We start from the raw sequence: 21612 nt of genomic DNA, 5'->3' as shown, positions 1-21612 counted from the left end.
GACCTTGAATTTTCCTTGTGAGGAACCTTTGTGGTCTCTCCAATTGCTGTAGGTGCTTGGAAATGTGCATACTAATAGGGACATTGTACACAATTATTGGCCCAATCAGGGAAGAGTACAGGGAGATTCTAAACTTTTTTTTCAAGAGGCAATGCCCTTACTTATGAGATGAGGAATATAGAATGCCCTTCTTACCACTGTGGAGACATGGTAATCAAAGGTAAGGTTGCTGTCAACCTTTGTGCCCAGGTCTCTCACCACTGAGTGCATACTTAAGAGTGTTGTTATTGATGTGGTAGTTGGCAAAAACATTGATCTTACTGAAAGGAATGGTACTACATATTTTTGCATTGAGTTTAAGGCCATGACTTTGTCACCAGTCATTTGTTTGTGCAATACCCTCTTGTAGGATGTTGACATTATTTGGGGATTCTATGACTGCTCCCAGTTTGTAGTCATCAGAAAACTTTGTCAGCCACAGACCTTTAGTTTTAGCTTGTCCTTTGGAGAAATATATTTTAAACAGTAGAGTTTCCAGGACTGATCCCTGTGAAACATCACTGGTTACAGATCTGCTGTTGGAGGTGGATTCCCCTATTTTCACTATGTGGGTTCTATCATTGAGCCGGTTAGTGACCCATCTAATGATATACAGACTGATACCTAGCTGGGTGAGTTTGTCAATTATGCCTGAGTGGGGAATAGTGTCAAAAGCCTTGGCTAAGCATAGGTATGCTGTATGCACAGATTTCCCCTCATCAATGGCATTGGTAACTGTCCCAAATAAGTCCACTGGGATTAACAGGTAAGATTTCCCTTTGACAAATCCAAATTGAGTAGGGTCAAGTGTTTGGAGATTGCCAATATCTTTGTTGATAAGGTCCATGATTATTCTATCGATGGCCTTGCAGATAAGGCTAGTTAGGCTAATAGGGCTATAGTTCCTGGGGTCAGTGAAAGCACCACCTTTGTGCAAGGGGATAACGGTGGCCTTTTTCCTTTCATCTGGGATGAAACCAGTGCTTAGACTATGATTGGAAAGAGTACCCAATGGCATTAATAATTCTTGTTTGAGCCCATGTAGGATGCAACCTGTGATATTATCAGATCCTATGGATGCTGTGTTTTTGACCTTAGAGAGGGCATTCACGACCTGCTCTTTAGAGATACAAGGTAGAGAACAGGTGGTAGGGATGTCCTGGAGTAAGTGCACTGGGCTCAGGGGAGTGAAGTCGGCTAGAAGGTTAGCAATGTCCACAGGCTTGGTATTTGTGGTTTCAATAACTTCCAGTTTGGCACAAATCTTGGCCTTTCCTTTTAGTTTATGGATGTAGTTAATAATGCCTTATGGTTGTCCTTAGTTGAGGAAGCTAATTTGTATTTGTAGTTAGCTTTGGAGGACTTCACAAGATGTCTTATTTGCTTGCTTAAGCTGAGGAAGGAGTGTTATGCCACAGGCATGGGATTAGTGGTGGTATTATTCTGATATTGTCCATGATTTTGGTTGGTTCTTGTAATGTTTGCCATGATCTTTTACCTGTGGCCACCTTTCTGGGGACCTCTGCTGAGAGTACACTCATATTCCAGTATAACAGTTTACAAAACTTCCCAAAATGCACTCTACCCCAATTGTAGGTCAGATCCCTGATAGATGTCCTCTGCATTATTCATGTAAGGATGCTTCATACACACACACACACACACACACACACACACACACACACACACACACACACACACACACACACACACACACACACACACACACACACACACACACACACACACATCCTCCCTATTGTTATGTCACCATGTGTGACAGTTACAGATAACACATTTACACTACACAGTTGGCAGTCCATACTATACCATATAAATATGTGCTTTGTGTTGGTGCTGCAACCATCTTCCATTGACATGCCCTCCTCTGCTATACATGCGGGAGTTTCACCTGTCCTCTTTCCCTGTGTTCATTCCTACAATTCAAGTGTGTATCCCTATTCAATACACACAGACTTCCCCTGAGTGATCATTTTACATGGTATCCCCATGTCCTTTGATAGATCTTTAACACAGCTTCAGCACAGTATGCCAGGAATGGGATATCACAATACTCTGCACTATAGGTACACTGTCCTGTAGTGTGTTTGAACCATATAGTTCACATTCATACCTCTCAACTGTTCATATATTCTCAGGATGTCCAGATGTTTTCCTTATGAAATATGTGTCTTTCTGCCATATCACTAGGATGATAACTGCACTAATGTGCCTTGATAATAGATTAATTTGAGTGCATACCTCTCAACTGTCCTGATCTGTGCATAATGTGTAGTTTTTGTCTCATATTTGTGATCTTTTCCTCATAACATTTTTCCTGGCAAATTATTGGCATGTCATTGCAGAGTGCAGTCAGTAACTGATGACTGACACTTGAGCTTCAAACGTCATGATCTTCAGAAAGTTCAGGCTAATGTACAACCTATATATCTTATTAACTTCATAAGTTTGGAAGTTCAGTATTAAAAATCTGTCCCTATTTCTGGCCCTTTGTACCCCCATTTCTTTGCTTTGTCCACATTTCTCACTAAGAGGTTGACAGTGTTACATTCTAACAAATTCCTAAGTGACATCTATGTCAGTTATTTCCCTATTACTGGTTGTTTTCCTCTCATTAAGTTGGCCTGTGTGCATCAGAATGACAGCTAATTGTAAAGCTCTGGTGATCATTGTGGCAGTCCATGGAAATCCTTGCACCATACGTGCTCTCCTTTACATGGAATTGCTATCTGCTTTCACTTACAATGTTTCACGGCCAGCAACACTGTTGCAAACCATGAAACCTAGATAAGGTACACAGCGCCTCATTAATATGCATAGAGTGCTGCTGTGCATTGCTCACCATCCCACTAATATGCAAACTCTGTGTAGGCTCTGTGCAAAGCCTACAAGAAGTTTATTAAATCCCAGGGACACACTTTTCATTCCCATGATTAGGTATTGTCTCATCTTTTTTTATATTCCCTCCTTCCATGCAACCTTCTGTGGTGGCAATGTATCCCCCCAATTATCTCTCTTCCATCTCTTCTTGTCTGTCAAGTTATCAAAAAAAGATCCTGTAGACTTCTTTAGCAAAAAAATGTTCTTGTATAGTCCTTCATCCTTGTCTGGTAGATATCTGTTTTTGAATGTCCAGTATGCACCTTCCACCCTTCTCTGCCAAACAATTTATCTACCTATCCCATGTTTTATCACTTTCTCTATAGTTGTCTAAAGCCCTCTAGGAAACATATTTGGTACTCCCCTATTTCCATCCTATGGTTTTCTATCCATGTCTCTCCTTGGGTAGTCATAACACAGTCCCTGAGATTCAGCAAGCAGCCATGCAGGAATAAGTTACTCCTGCATGGCAGAGACTGCTGCTGTATAGCATGGCAGCGTGCCTTGCATATTCATGAAGGTGTGCTGCCTGTGCTGTTAAACTTGCACTGAGCCATGTACGAGTGCAGGGGGTGTGTCTGAGAGCTGAGCTCTCACAATACACATGCCCCTGCACTCCAGAATTGCCTTTTGCAATTAAAATGAGCGAGAACGCTCATAACACCCCCAACACATTTAAGAACATACCTTTCAATTGTACAGATTTTCGCAGAATGTCCAGATGTTTGTCTCATATTTTTGGTGTGTTCCTCCTAAAATCTGTACCTTTCTGGAAAATAGCTGAGGATTGAAGTAATTAAATAATGACAAACATTTGAGTTTAAAAGACTTCACATCCTTCAGAACATCTATGCCAATGCAAGATCTATCATTATATCAACCGTCTAAGTTTGTAGGAGCAATATTTAAAATCTGTTCCTATTTGTCCCTCCATCATTTTAGGGTTTGTCCAGAGTTTTTACTCCAAGAGATTGAGATGTATGTTCACCATGAAGCAGAAAGCTGATAAAAATACATGGTTTAGCATTAGCAAGGATATTCTGAAGGGTATAGCTAAAATAACACAACAAAATGTTTTTTTTTAATAAATGCGAAAACGTTTAAGCTTAGCTGCATGGGTGTGCCCATTGCATAGCTATGCTTAGTCCAGCTTAAACAGCACAAGAAGTTAAATAGCAAGAGACATCCAACATAAGGAGTATTACAATAGTATAGTGGTTAGAGCGTACACTTTGTGAGCAGTCATTTCCAGTTCAATCCCCACTGTAACCAATTCACATTTTAACTGTGACAGCAATGCATAAACAAGTTTTTTATATTACCAACTAAATAACATATATTTGTTAACTGGAATACTACATTAGGTCCAGATGTGAGGTGTCAGCGTAATAATTTGTGAAATACCCATATAAACACAAGTGCCCCATACAGTATAGTCACACATGAATAAATGTAATGAAAGCACATTGGGGGATGTCAGGGACAGTAAACAAATTTATGATATGTAATGAATGATGAATAAATGTCATACAGCAGATAGTCTGTAAAACGAAAAATAAGCAATGCTAAGCATTGTACAGTTCTGCTTACCAGGTGTAAGCATTGTGTAAATATGACTGCTAAGCAATGAGTAGCCCATTGGTAAGCAGTGCTGACCCTGTCCCTTTAAGCAATGCCAACCTTAGCTAAGCAGGTTTGCTCATAGCTTAGCATAGCTCAGCATATTCAGAACAATCCAATCACAGTAAATGGTGGGAAATCAGCCATATTTAAACCCCACAGGTGGGAATACAGCTCATAACTGGTTGCACCTTCCGTAGCCAGCATGCTTGGAGTCGGAGAGGGATTGCACTTCCGGTTGCAGCTCTGGGGAATCCAGGAGTCCAAGGTCATGGTAGGACTCCTGGTAAAAACCATGATAAGAGACTGCTGTAGGGCCAGTTCCAAGGCTCCCAATATAAAGCAGAATCCTGGGACCATCTCGCCCGTGACCTCACCAGTGCCACTGATATCCCTCGAACTAGCTTGAAATGGAGGAAGAAGGAGTTCTTGGACCAGTGGATCCAAGAATCAAGACAGAGGGGTGATGTCCCAGAAGTGTATAAGTACTCATACCAGTAACTGTTTAATAATGACCAGACTGTGTATATGATGGATAGATATGGCTAAATATTTCTCTATTTCCCTTACAGCTGTAGCTGAGTAGGCTGTGAATCAGGAAGCCCATGTGAGTAGGCTGCAAAAGCTGCATCATGAGGCTGGTGAGTAGTAGTCATACCAAATAAATATAAAAGTAGTAGAAAGTCAGCTGCCAGTATGAAAACTGTTTTGTGTATGGGTTGTACTGAATACAATATGACAGTAATAGTCTCATTTAGGTCGTATTTAAATAAAACTGTAACTGCCTGGAAATAAAGCACTAAATCCTGGACTGGTTGTGTTTACTCTGGTATCATATGACATTTTTAGTGTTGCATTCTCTGAATAGTAATGTTGTGTTAACCACTGTTACCCACACTGTGCTACATAATAAAAATTTTAGGAATGTCTATATAAGACTGCTGTAATTACAATGTCAAATTGTACAACCGAGAGAGACTTAGACAGAAAACAGTGAAGAGATAGACAGCAATATCCAAATAGCACACTCTACTGTGACTTAAATTCTTGTATTTTTAGCAGACACAGCCATGGTTCGAATCCTGGGAGTGGTAGTAAGCTGTATGCATAATCATACCTCTCAACTGTACAGATTTGTTCCGAATGTCCAGAAAATTGGCACATATTTTCTGCCTGTTCCCCTGTCCCCCTGGCAAATCAGTGTGATGATCTCAGAATTTTAGGCAGCAAATAATGACATACATCTGATTTTCAGACCTCAAAACCTTCAGAAAATGTATATGAAAACAAACCTGTCACTCTAGCAGCTCAACAAAGGTTTATGAGAGCAATATTCAAAATATGTCCCATTTCTACCCCCCATGTTGTCAAGACATGACCAGAGTATGTCCATTAACAGATTGAGAGGTATGTGCAAAATATGAACTCAGAATCCGGGAATATGTGTGGAAACAATCAGGTAGTGTTAACAAACATTCCCTCCACAGGTATACTAGGTAAGAGATGTAGAATTTAGCTATAAGACAGTTGAAGTATACACTTGTTTACAAACATACCACTGGCAAAACTAAGGCCATAGGGTAGTGTAATAATACCTGCAACTTAATGATTAGAACAATGATCATTAAAGTTGTGAGAACTACAAGGATATATAAGTTAATTGACATCTCTCTCCCCCCCCACCGTATTTGCAACAATAATCTAAATACACAAATCAACGGGTATGTTTACACCAAACCTACTGTTGGGACAAATGTCCTGTTGTTCATTAAATATTGAAATGTGTTTCTATTAATGTTCCATGTTCATAGGTTCATAGGTTCATAGGTTCGTACTAGGCTATCTGCCCAAGGGCATTTATAAGCCTAGCCCATAGTTATTTGGCTTTCGCCACCCCTTTAGTTTGAATAAAACTATGCCTATTATTTTGCTGTGCCTCTGTCAAGCAGTGACACTGAAGTAATCCTGGGGTATATCTGATCCGCATCCATTGGTCAAGATTCCTCTTGAACAAGGCCAGCGAGGTGCTCTGCCTCACATGTACCGGGATTTTGTTCCACAGCATAGGGAGTCTCTGGGTGATGAATCTGTCCCTCCAGCACGTTCTATTAATAACCGTGGCAAGGTTTAAGACTCCCGCCCTTGTGGTTCTGAGGGATCTAGATTTTTTGAGGTGAAGCATATTCATCAAATCAGGGTTTGACATGGCCTTATATGTCAGGCACAGGTCACCTCTGAGCAAGCGGTATGAGACTGAATAGAGCTGGAGTTCTTTCAGTCGGGCAGCATAAGACATATTTTTGAGACCCTTTATCCTTTTGGTGAGGAACTTTTGGGGCCTTTCCAGCTGCTGCAGGTGTCGGGTCAGATACATTCCGAATGGGGCATTGTACTCAATCATAGGTCTAATGAGTGATGAGTACAGGGGGCGATGACCTCCTTGATCTAGATGTGAATCCCTTCATGATCAGGTGGGCAATGTAGAAGGTTTTCCTAACTACTTTAGCAACATGAGTGTCAAACAAAGGCTACTGTCAACCTGGGTCCCCAGATCCCTGATGACTTCTTCTGTGCTCAGTGGATTGCCACCTATATGGTAGCTAGGGGTAACCTTGTTTTCGAAGGGTATGACTATGCATTTCTTGGCATTTAACTTTAGGCCATGGCTCTGACACCAGTTATCCGTTTCTGTGAGGCCCTTCTGAAGGATATCTGTGTCAGATGTGTTTTCGACTATAAGCCCGGTTTGCAGTCATCTGCAAACTTTGTCAATAACCCTCCTGTGTTTGCTTGTACTTCAAAAAAGTAGATGCCGAACAAGAGTGGACCCAGGACTGATCCCTGTGGGACACCACTTGTGACAGGCTTTGAGTCTGACATGGCTCCAGCAACTCTGACCCTGTGGGTTCTGTCACTTAGCAGTTTGCAACCCATCTTGTGATGTATGGGTTTACATTCAAGCTGATGAGTTTTTCGATGATACCTGAGTGGGGTATTGTGTCGAAGGCCTTTGCCAGGTCAAGGTAGGCTGTATGGACTGCCTTTCCCTCATCAATGGCCTTGGTGACTGTCTCGAAAAGTCAACCAAGTTTAAAGGCATGATCTGCCTTTGACAAAGCCAAACTGGGTTGGATCCAAAGTCTGCAAGTTCCCTATGTCTTTATTTATGAGTTCCATTATGATCCTCTCCATGGCTTTGCAGATAAGGCTTGTCAAGCTAATGGGACGGTAATTTCAGGGTCGGTGGAGGCACCGCCCTTGTGAAGTGGGACCACAGTTGCCGTCGCGCCACTTTGGGGGTCGTATCCTGAGGTGAGGCTAAGATTAAACAGCTGTCCTAACTGCAGGTTTAATTCCTCATTGAGTTAGTGGAGCACACACGGGACACCATCCGTCCCATGGATGCTCGTTTTTTTGTAGGAGAGTTCTCACTCACCTGGGCGTTGGAGATGTTTGGAGGGCTACAATCCTCTGGTATAGATATCTCTCCTTTTGGGGGGGATCTCTCCTTTTGAAATATTATCATTGGTGGCCTGTTGCTATCAACGTAACCTGCATGGGAACTGTGGTTCCATGTATGCATGTGTTCTGTTTGCTATGCAACTGTTCCAAATATCTTGTTTTGGGTTAATGGGAATATCTATGCATGCTGTTATAACTAATCCCGGATTGTGTTGACTATTACTAACCCACATATGTTTTAAAACTGCAACACCATAGCACATTTGGGAAGGCCGGTCCCAGCGGACCCACATATCCCACCTCATCTGGCCATGGTACTGGGCTCCAGCACTTCTGGGACCCACCCTGGGACCTCTTCATCTGTTGGTCCTGCACCACCTTCTGGTGAAACTGCCTCAGAGGATGGGGCTCGCCCCCACTGGGAGTGGGCGCATACAGGAAAGTGTCATCCATAGTCAAGTCCAGGGCTTGGTGCATAGCAAGCTCTGAAGGGAGTTTGGAGATCTGCTATGCCAGCTTGAGGGAAAGGTGGTGCATTTAGAGGGTCAGCCTGCCCCTCCTACCCAGCCCCAGTACAGCCACCTTTGGGGCCGTGAAGGTGCAGTGGTGACTGTCCATGGGTGGAGACCTCAGTCCCACTGTTTCCATTTGGGGGCTCATGGGCTTCTGATTTCCAAACACCCCTTCCCATCAAAAGTATTTACCCCCCACATGTGTCATATATTGCCCCTGTATGCTGTCCTGTCTGTCTTGTCTCTCTTCCTACCCAACCTACCTCCCCAAATATACCTACTATCTTTCCTCAACATCCCACTCTCACCTTTAAGAAAGAAAAAGGGCAATCTGCTCCCAAAAAAAAAAAATCTCGCCCCATACATAGCTGTCCATTTTGTACACATATCCACTGGACACATGTAACCTGGTCTAATTGGCTTCACAACATATTATTGTTGTCCTCACCCATCTTTCAGGGGTTTGAGTGTCCAAATCTACCTCCAAATTCAATTTATATGCACAGCTGTTGTTGTAGTGGAAATGGGCAGCTATGGCCCTTCCCTTCACCCGTCCTGCACATCCCTAGCTACTTTCCCTATTGTCTTTCCCTCTGCATGCCCCCTTTTTCACCACTTTCTTATCACCCTTTTTATTTTCTTTTAAAGAAATTAGCGCAGGGGTAAGCAGGAGTAAGCACTTTTAAGCATTAGTAAGTGGGTTTAAGCCTGTTTGCACAACACTATGCAATGCCTATACAGATTAAGTACTTTTAAGGCTAACTGTCGGTAAGCATATTTAACCGGAAGATAGTATTGCTTACCATCATGCAAACCCGCACAAACCTGCTTACAACTGCGTAAAAGTGCCTTAGTCACTCTGTATTCAACAGCCCTTGTTTTGCCCAGCAACAAAATAATCAGACCTTCCAAGTCTCGAACCCAGGACCCTACACACCATAGCCATAGGGATTTATCACTACACCATTTGAACTATACATAAATGTGATGTTTTCTCAAACATATCATGCAGCACAGTCATTCAATAGTTGGAAAATGTATTTATATATGTAGATGTGTGTATGTATGTATATATATATATATATATATATATATATATATATATATATATATATATATATATATATATATATATATATGTATATATATATATATATATATATATATATATATATATATATATATATATATATATATATATATATATATATATATATATATATATATATATATATATATATATAGATATATATATATATATATATATATATATATATATATATATATATATATATAGATCTAGATATATAAATGTGTATTGCATTTGCACGTTGGATCCACACTCTGAACCTCTCAATGCAAAACATCTGACCAAATGCACTGTTAATGGGGGTGAAAGGGCCCAAACTAAGCCGCTCTTGTAATTATTGCCATTTCCCCTTCCTCCACAGCTGAACAGATGTGCCTTGCAATACAATAACCAGCACTTGCAAGTCTTGAACCAAGGACCCTGCACAACACACCCACAACAAGTTAACAGTATGCCATCTGAGCTGTAAGATGTCAGGATGATATCTGTGACATATGCCGAGCAGTCAGTCTACCATACGGAGTGTACAATGTGGAAGCGCTAAACATTCCAATGATACATATGTACACACACATATATACATATACATATGAGCGAATCGGAACCACGAAAGTCATAATAGCGACAATTTAATATGTTTGAAAATCAGCAAATCGAAAAGCAGATTCGCTGATTTTTGGACATAAATATCGAAAAAAAAATCTAATGAAGTGTAAAGCAGACATGAAGGTAAACCGTATATACACATATAAAGATATTACTACTTATAGATATGTATAAGAAAAGTATATATATATATAGAGGGTGCACAGCATATCAAACAGCCATTATCCCTACATTTGCCACCTTTTAAAATGGCCAATGTTAGATTCATTCCTACAAATGAGAATTATTGCATGATACATATACCCACACACAATGCAAAGGACATGATACCACACACAAGTTTGCATACACAGAAATGTTTATTTGTGTACTATTTCAATTGTTTATGCCATTTCTTATATTAGTTAAGTGTTTGGAATACATAATAACTGATTAATGCCACTCTCATACAAAACATTTTATACAGTAATGTGAAAAACATAACATACTTTGCTGTCCAGGCTAAGGCCTTCAAGTACTACAACAGTAAAAAAACACTTGCCTTGAATATAAGAACCAATCAACACTTAATTACAGATGTAGTTCAGCAGCTTCCAATTACACTCTGTACTCAATCCCTAGGGGGAAAGTATTAGTTGTCACAATGTAAATGTATCTGTTACATAACAATGCTTAACTTAAAACGTCAGTATCACACTGACAAACAAAACTGTGTGTAAGACAGTAAGCTGTAGTCCACCACTGCTCCCATGGTGAAATGTATGAAAATGTACAGCCATATACCTTAATGTTTCTTAACACTGATATCCCTGACGTTGTAACAGCCTAGGCTAAAAGCCTTTAATACCTCTCCCCCATAAAATGCCTTACAAGGGCATATAACAGTGTTTACACCAAAACAAATACAAAAAATGTTGTCAATAATCCAAAACTGATAAAATGCTGTAAGGCCAATAAATCCTCCAAGATACTATAAGTGCAGTAAGAGTATCTTACAAACAACAAACACTAAACACATGCGTCGACCTAGGTTCTCACGACTTCGGTGGACTTCTTCAGAACAATGTAACATCAAAACCAATATCCGCTATATATCTTTTAATTACATTGATTATTCCATTAAGTCACTTGATTGTGTAATAAGGCAAATGAATAAACAGCCTTAAAATAACAATTGCTAGGTTGACTAAACACACTGAACATTACTGAATAAAACAATAGATTTAACTGGAAAATATTACACAATAGAATGAATGTTGCATAATTGTATTAATATATTAAAATATTAAGAATATGTATATAATGTAAATTCAGTATGTTTGTAAAACTATGTGTATTAAATAATGTGTATTTAAAAATATATGTGTAAGAAATGTATGTGTAAAACCCCTTGTTAAAAACATCTCGATCCATAAATAGTAGTAGTATATGACACAATGATGGTTGTATAAAATAATAATATTGCATGAAAAATATTTATAAAAAAAAAAACCATGAATTTAATGTAAAAATAAATCAAAAAATAGGTGAAGAACAAATATATTAACGTATTGGAATGTATATATATTTTATAAACATTAAAACATTAAAGTGCTCATGTGCTAAAATTATTAACATTATTAAAAACATTGAGGGGTATATTCTATGATATGATGCATGAGGACCATAAAACCTGGTGGAATACCCAAAAACTTAAACTTGTGAGTGTTAAATTGATTAATGTGTCTTAGTTAATTTCATATTTTTAATATCTAGTAGTTGTTCTTTGATCCTGTCCCGTAGCAGCCTACTAGTTTCCCTACTATCACATGTTTGGCATACTGCAATGTAAACCACATTTCGTGTGTAACAATTAATATGTTGGTTAATCCTTACGTTTTGTCCATTAATTGTCACCATGTTGTCAATATTGATAACATATTTACAAACCGAACACCTTCCACATTTGAAATTTCCCCTGGGCTTGTTAGAAAACCTCATAAACCCTGTATTAATACTCTCAAATAACTCTTTGAATGATGTATCCTTTGAAGAATTCCCCCATTGTATTGTCCATTTTTATAAAATTCCAGTTTTTCTTAATGATACCCCTCACCATTTCAAAGGTGTCGTTAAATGTGGTGATGAACAAAGGTACAGACGTAAATTTTTTATTATTATTGTTATTATTACCCATATTATGGGTTTGTATGTTACTATCAACATTGTCGTGTAATAAAGCCCTGTAAAAACCATTTTTCCTTTTGTTTATTACTTCGTTTGCAATATTTTCACAAAAATCACATGGGTAACCCCGATTCAGGAAAAGTTTAATTATAAATTGCACTTCATTATTAAAATCCACCTCTTCACTGACCATCCTGGCCGCTCTGACCAATTGGCCCTTTTCTGATGGTCAGGATGCCAACTGTCGTAGTGTAAGTAAGAATTTGAAAAGGTGGATTTTCTGTAAATGTTGGATATTAATCTGTTTTTACTTATGTCAGAGGTTAAATTAACATCTAAGTAACTTATACTGTCCTGACTTATAATGAATGTAAATTGCAAAAACCAAACACTACTGTTAATGTATTCAATAAAGGCTTTTAACTCTGCCTGTTCACCACTCCACACAATAAATAAATCGTCCAAAAACGCTAACGTAAACTTGACATGTGTAAAAACTCGAATTAAACAAGTAGTTCAACTCCCAATATGTTAAAACAAAATTTCTCTTTTGTTTAAAATAGGCCTCAAAATAGATGAAATTATTATTTAATACAATTCCCATGAGCTTAGTTAATACATTAATTTTATTCTGATCGTATAAGTTGGTGTAAAATAACTGTTCCTCTAGCCATTCTAACCCTTGGTCATGGGGAATGACCGTAAATAAATTGCAAACGTCCAAAGTAATAAAAGTATCCCCATAGTTGAATTCAATGGAGTTAATTTTGGATAAAAAATCCCACAAATCTTTAAGTATATGTTCAAAATGTTCTATACCAGGCTTTAAATAAAAGTCCAAATATTGACTGATAAAATGAGTTTTACTACATGGCCCTGAATTGTAAGTTATCCAGACCCTTGTGTATTTTGGGGATGCCAAAAATTCCACTTATAACTGGGAATTCGTTGTGTAAGAAACGCCAATCCTGTTCGTCCACTTCACCCTGATGTAACATGTCATAAAGTGTTGTATCTATTCTTTTGTGGGCTATGTTAATTTCATTCCTACTAATTTCCCCATATGTATCACTCGTTAACAGGGCATTCATATAACTTACGTAGTCATGATGATCAACTATGACTACTCCACTGCCCTTATCAAGCTTCATGATTCTGATACTTTTAGTGGATAAAATATTTTTAACATAACTTCCTCCCTCTTCGTCATGTTATGGTTGGCTTTTATGTTTTTGTGTTTCTTAAACAAGTCCCTGATGTCATTTTCCGTGACTTTCTCAAAAAAAGCCACTTTTTCGTGGGTAGTGGGGTTGAAAGTGCTCGGTTTTGATAAACAGGGTTTGCTACGTGTGTTTATGTCCCATGGATTGTTATTGTACAAAATTTTTAGATTTAACTTTCTAGTGAATAGTTTCAAATCTATAATTGTATTCACAATGTTTCCCCTTCTACATGGGACAAAACTAAACCCCTTTGAAATCAGGTTAACACACTCTCTATCGAATCTCTGTTGTGTATAATTATATAATTTAAAATCCCCCTTGTTGTTTTCCTCTATACTAGGTTTAGAAAACAATACACATTCCCCTTCATGATTGAAAACATTGTCAATTGTAATGTGGTCGTTAGAATTTACTACAGAGTCTACGTAAGCTACACTTGTCAAGTCCGTACACATATTACTCACACTGTTATTATAAACACTAGTATTGCATGAAGATGATTGTCCGTCATATTCGTGTACTGTTAATTCACAAAGTAAATTAATACTGTCCATATCGTCCGATACCCTCCTTTGATTCGTGTCGCTCAACAAATGGGCGGACGTGCCTTCGAAAATCTCACATGGGAATGTGTTGTCCTTGTCTAAAAAATTACACAACGTACTTTCATCTAATTTGTTAATACATGGAACCTCTCCTGTACGCTTGAAATCTTTAAATGGAATAAAGACAACACTGTTTGAAGTGTCCAAGTCAGGAGAAACATAACTAGGACTTAAAAATGTCTTGTAAGCGGTTAAGGGAAAGTCAGATAGCTTACCAAGTACCATGTTATGGTGGACCCCACGCGTTTTTTGGAAAGTTCACTTTCCTGTAATGGTCCGCATCCCTCCTCGGGCGAGCACCTGTACTCTCGAAATCCTCAGTTTCCTCAAAGGAATGTTGTCCTCTTAGTCTCTTGGATCTTCTGGGACCATCACTGTAACTCGGACTGCCTTTTTGGTGTGGTGCGTGCAATTCAGGCTGGGGAGGGGAAGTGATGTCATCTAGTACATCCAGCCGACCAATCCTTTCTGCCGTCTTGTTGTGTTCACGATTCAAACAGTGTGATTTAGGATAAACCATCCCTGATGCATAAATCTTAGAATCCCTTTTAATTTTACTTTGTTTTTTATCGTACAAAATGTCACAGCTATGTTCCACATCCTTGATAATGTTAGCGTAATTGGTGTAATATTGATCGAACAAAAGGTCCTGGCTGATATTACTGTTAAGTTCTTCGATTTCTAGTAATAAGGATTCAATCTTTCTATCGTTGAATTTAATCATTATTTCCAACAAGGCTAAGCCAGTATTATTGAAAAGTTCATGTAATTCTTTAAGCATATCTGGTTCACGCTCACTGCCATTAGGATATCTCCATAATCTAAGTCCCTTGGGTACTTGCCTTAATTCAATGTTCTTGCGCAAGTACCCATTCTCCATCTTTCAATCTAAACAATTTGACTTCAAATTGCTTAAGTAACTCCCTCATGTTGCCTTTCACCGTGTGGGTATCTGTTGTTCCAGGGGTCTTTGTTAAATTAAAAGAATAGTGATTGGACTTCCAAGTTGTGGTATCAATCTGCATTGCCCGATCATAAAATCTGACCTGATTGTGCCGTTGTGCATCCGTATTGCTGGTGCCGCTCATAACAGAAGCACCGGTACCACTCGGAACTGAAATAGGTAACGGTGGAGAGGCTTGGGTAAGCGGTAAACCCAAACTATCCGAAGGTGTATTCTCCACGTTGGAATTGGACATAAGTTGATGAATAAGAGCAGTATGAAGCTTTAACTGCTCATTCATTTCTTTTAACAACACGCCTACCTCGATCACGCCACTTTCATCCTCCATGACTGGAACACCACGGAACTACACCAGGAACCAAAAGTCACCAAAACAAATACAAATAACTGGAGGAGAATAGGCACAAATCCAGGCAGAAGTGCTGTATCCACAAAAAATGTTGTCAATAATCCACAAATCTGATAAAATGCTGTAAGGCCAATAAACGCTCCAAGATACTATAAGTGCAGTAAGTATCTTTAATGGTACAAACACTAAACACAATGCGTCGACCTAGGTTTCGACTTCTTCAGAACAATGTAACATCCAAAACCCAATCCTTATATATCCGCTTTAATTACATTGATTATTCCATTAAGTCACTTGATTGTGTAATAAGGCAAATGAATAAACAGCCTTAAAAATAACACCAAGGTTGAAACCTAAACACACTGAACATTACTGAATAAAACAATAGATTTAACTGGAAAATATGCGTGTGTGTGTATACACAATAGAATGAATGTTGCATAATTGTATACGTTCACTAATATATTAAAATATTAAGAATATGTATATAATGTAAATTCAGTATGTTTGTAAAAACTATGTGTGTATTAAATAATGTGTGTATTTAAAAATATATGTGTGTAAGAAATGTATGTGTAAAAACCCCTTGTTAAAAAAACATCTCGATCCATAAATAGTGTGTATGGAATGTAAATTGTAGTATTGCAGTGAAAACTGCATAGATACCCATATGTATGTTAAACTTCCAAAAAGTGTAGTAGTATATGACACAATGATGGTTGTATAAAAAATAATAATATTGCATGAAAAATATTACGTAAAAAAACTCATCCACAGAATTAATGTAAACATAAATCTAAAAATAGGGTGAAGAACAAATATATTAACGTATTGGAATGTATTAAGAAATAATAAATAAACTATAAGTACAATTTATATATATATTTTATAAACATTAAAAACAGGGTTTGTACCATTAAAGATACTTACTGCACTTATAGTATCTTGGAGCGTTTATTGGCCTTACAGCATTTTATCAGTTTTGTGGATTATTGACAACATTTTTTGTGGATACAGCACTTCTGCCTGGATTTGTGCCTATTCTCCTCCAGTTATTTGTATTTGTTCATATAACAGTGTTTTCCATACACTGACCTCTGGACTGTACAAAGTCACACATGTTTTGTCCAGCTGTTGCCCTCATATATATGGGCCCTACCCCACAATTTGTGTGGGAGTCCACAACATCACTGGAATGATAGCAGAAATGCTAGCACTAAATAATGATAGGCCATTACCTAACAACCTCTTACTGCATGACATCTGGACAAAGCCTGGTATATATGTGGAGGACAGAGGCTGGGACACAAGGCCATATTTGCAATATTGCTGTTTATTTATTTATTTTATTTTACATTTGTTGACCGGGAGAGTCCAACTGGATTACAAGTCCATTTTCAGTGGAGGCCCAGGGAGAAAAGCTCCAAGAGAACAGGTTTTTTTACAAAACATAGTTTTAAGGACAGATGTTTGACATACAATTTCCATAGAAGAGACTTTGACATACATATTAACTAACAGATAGGATACATTCATTCTCTACAATATAATATTAAATTTTAGAAGATATTCCTAAGTTTAGAATTCCTGTGATAGTAAATCTATCAGAGTAAAAGCAGAGAGACGTAGAATAAGGCTCCGAGAGAGCAGATGATGCTCGCTATAGTTGAGAAGGATAACAAATTGATTTACTATATGTCTTCACCTGGTTTTAGTTGAGAAGGATAACAAATTGATTTACAATGTGTCTTCTCCTGGTGTTGGTTGCTTATGGAAAGCACAACATTGTTGGGGTAGTTTTCTCTAACTCCTGGAGAGATGGGATGAGCAGAAGATTTACAGTCCTAAGTGGGTACAGTACTATGATTGGTTGACTTAGAAGAGTTACTTAAGTTAGGTGAAGTGTTCTAATGAGACATTAGCCGGGGGGATACAGGAGCACAGTCGATTATTCAAAAAGTGAGTTTTAACAAGTTTCTTGAAATGTGATGGGGATTTGTTATCAGTTATATGGGCAGGAACGGAGTTCCAGGTTTTTGCTATACAGTGGCTGTAGACAGACTTACCAGCTTCATTGTTATATTTGGTTACTTTGAGGAGGTTTTGTGTGCTAGACTTCAAGGGACAGGCAGTTGTATAGGGTTGCAAAATATTTTGTAGGGCTGGGGTGTTATTAGAGTTATGTATAATTTTGTGGGCTAGTGATAGTTGATTGAGTTGAAGTAGTAGTGGTAGTTCTAGCCAATTGAGTTTTTTAGGCATTCACAGTGATGTGCTCTGATGGGAGAGGTTGTAGCAAATTTGGCTATCTTTTTATAACAACTATCAAGTTTGTTTAGGTCAGATTTGTGGAGATTTGTAAGCATAGGGGAGGCATAAAGTAGGGTGGAAAGTAGGTGAGTCCTCGCTATTGTAGTTTTGGAGTGGTCAGTGAAGAATTTTATATTGCGATACAGTAGGCCAAGTTTTTTATGTACTTTTTTATGGTTATAGAAATATGTAGGTCAAATCTAAGGTGATTATCTATTTCAACCCCTAAGAGTTTGGTATGATTTGTGGGGGTGGTTGTGGTCTTGTTAAAGGAGGAGATGGAGAAAGAATCAGTGGGAGGTGTGGCTCTGTGGCAGCTAAAGAGTACTAGCTTTGTTTTACTTGGGTTTAGAATGAGCCTTTTGTTTGTAATCCAAGTTTCTGCTAGGGAACAGTATTATTGTGTTAGAGAGTGAAGGATGTCAATTGATTTGGCTGCACATATTATGGAGGTATCATCTGCATATTGCACTATTGAGGCTTTAGGAATACTGTTTGGGAGCTGATTGGTGAAAAGGGTAAAAAAGAAGTGGCCCCAGGATGGAGCCTTAGGGTACTCCTAGGGAGACTGGTAGGGAGGGGGAGAACTGGTTTTGCCACATAACAGCTTGTTTCCTTCCCTCTAGGTAGTTTTTGAACCAGGAGATGGTAGGGGTGGTAAAGTTTAGAGTTGCTAGTGAAAGAAGGAGTTTATTGTGGTTAACCATATTGAATGCTTTGGACAAGTCAAGGAAGGTGGCAGATACAAGGAGTCCATTGTTTCTGTGAGTATTGACAATGTTGGTGAATTCTGTTCAGTGGTGGTGATATGGAAGGGTTTAAAGCCATGTTGTTGTGTTGCTATTAAATTATTTTCTAGGAGATATTTCATTAGTTGCTTGTGTATTACCCCCTCAAAACTTTTAGATAAAGGGGGGTAGTATGGCTATAGGGCAGTAGTTACTGAGTTCCAGGGAGGTTCCCCCTTTATGTAGAGGGATGATATGTGATATTTTCCATATCTTGGGTACTATACCCTCGGAGATGGATCTGTTAATTAGGATGGAGGCAAGATATGATATTGCTTCTGCATCCAGGTGGAGGTATTCAGCGGGTAATTTATCTGCGGCTAGAGAAGTTGGTTAGAGCTTGCGGAGTAGTTTTTCAATGGATTGGTTGGTTCTGGATGAAACCTGAACTTGGGGCAATTGTTAGTTGAGGGTGGGGGTGGATTTGCAGGGTGGAGATGCTGTCATAGGATTGGTTGTTTGCAAGGGTCTGGATAGTTTCTGTAAAGTATTTATTAAATTGAGTGGGGATGTCTTCTTGGTTATCTATTTTTGGGGTTGGGGTAGTTGTTTTACTTGGTTGTAGAATAGAGTTAATTACTGCCCAATGTTTTTGTGGGTTGTTCCTGTGCTTATCCTGTAACTTTTGGTACTAAGATGTTTTGTCTGTTTTGGTGAGTTTTTTGGCTTTGTTACGTAATTCAACTTATATTTGTTTGTTCAATTGGGATTTACTGTTGAGGTAGATGGTCCAGGCCTTGTTTCTTTTTTTTTTTTTGAGGAGGGATTTTAAGTCTGGGGTTAACCAGGGGGCAGATTTAGTTTTAATTCTTGTTGTTCTGGAGGGGGCATGATGCTTAAGGGTGATTAAGAAGGTAGTATTGAAATATAGTACAGCTTCATCAAGAGGTAGTTTTTTTAGGGGGGCCAGTTGCACATTTTTAGGTTGTTTATAAAGCTGGAACAGTTAAAGTCTTTTTTGTTTCTAATTAGGTGGGTAGATATTTGGGTCAGTTGTGATTTTTGATCTGAGTAAGAATGTGGCTTGGTGGTCACTCAGGGTGTCTGGTAGACACCCTGCTAGGGATATCAGTGATGGGTGGGATACAAGTATCCACTCTACAGTGGATTGGTGTCTGGTTCTCTTGTCTGTTCTTGTTATACACTGTGAAAGTTGCTGGTGTTACAGGATTGGTTGCAACATACCCTTACTCAGGAGTATGAAGTCAGAAACACAAATGGATGTCCCCATGTACCGATAGCAATCAATGGAGATAATACCACTGATATGTCAGACGCAAGACCTGGATGGTGAACAGGCAAAACATAACAGCCAATCCTCTAGCCATCATGTGGATAGGCCCACAGTTGAGAGCTATGCAGACTGCATTCCATGCAAAACTAACATGTACACAGAAAACCCTGTAACACCAGCAGTATTCAGTGCATATAACAGCAATATTCACATTGTCTGTAGGTCTGGAACCTTATACAAACATGTATTTGGCCTGTGTCCACAATTCCTGTTGTAAGAGGCATTGCTACCTGCTGTCTATAACACTTCTGCCCACACACAGGAAGGATGATTTCCATGCAGGAAAGATAAAGGGACAATGCCCACATGATGTAGTCATTTATAGTAGTGGGTTGCTATGACATTGGCTATTGGAAGAGAAATGAAACAAAACAGCAAAAACAGAAATAATAGTAAAAAACAAAAATGATATTAAAAAGAAAAAAAAAAAACAAACAAAGGAGACATCCTGAAGTGCAACACATTAAAGAGCACAATAATAAAACAGGTATGTGAAACATGTCAGCATGTAATTGAATGTAGTACTTGGTCTATAATAATGGGGCAGATGATTTTGAAAGCTTGATATGTGCCATCGAGACTTGCTGTAATGATGTCCTACTGAACAAATGCTATGGACATAGCATCTGGCCCTGTGGGCTTAAGGCATACTTACAAAAATCAAAAAGTCGACAAAGCAACTGAACAAAAAAATAGATCAAAAAACTGCTCAAGGCTTCGAGAATACGAAACCACTGACTAGCGTAACTTCCACTTTATTCAACGCTTTCGTAAAAAAACGTCTTCAGAACCAAAAGGAATGTTACATCAAGCATTCATTTAACTACTGCACACAATTAAAATCAATTAATCAATTACATAGTGTAAAAACATAATTAAAGAGCCCTTTACAAAAAGCAAACTCTTCATTCATCATTATGCACTATAGAATAGGCATAATTGAGTACATTACAATAACAGACATTATAAAACATATGCTTCACGATCTTTTAAGAAACATTTAATATTGATGGCTTCATTTAACCCAGGAAAATGATCCGCCTGTAGTTTAATTTGCCATCTAGCCTCTCTTTGAGCCAAAAAAATCCTGTAATCACGCCCCCTGATGTCAGGTTCACAGTGTTCCAGGATAGAAAACAAAATTTTTTTAAAACCAATACATTCAACACTATGTTTATAAAATATTTGTTTTTTGTCCTTTTTTCTAATATTATACATATGCTCCTTCATTCTAACATTTAATTTTCTAGTAGTCATACCAATATAAAATGATGAGCATTTGTCACACACTGCAATATAAACAACTCCTTTTGTTTTGCAACAAAAAACTACCAGGGACTCCTATGGTATAAAGTATGTGAGGAAGCTGAATGTAGGGACCTTCTAAAATAAACCTACAGATGGAACAGTCATGACACTTGTGCATACCCCTGTTGATATGCCCCTTCTTAATGCTACATGTGCTTCTATCTCTCCCCTTTTCAAATGCTCCTTTCAGACTATGTTCATTCCTATAAACAAACTTCAGTTTCCCCTTAATGGCTGCCATTAAATCAGCATTTCCTTCGAGGATCTTCCAATTATTGTTTATAATATTACGTATACCTATATTGTCAACACTCATATTTATACTGAAACATAAAATTTCAGTATACTTTCCAGTTTCCTTAACTTGGAGTGTTG

This window comes from Protopterus annectens, chromosome 1.part0 (assembly GCF_019279795.1).
Source record: "Protopterus annectens isolate FY-2018-M chromosome 1.part0, PAN1.0, whole genome shotgun sequence".
NCBI lineage: Eukaryota > Metazoa > Chordata > Ceratodontiformes > Protopteridae > Protopterus > Protopterus annectens.
This window is presented reverse-complemented; position numbering follows the sequence as displayed.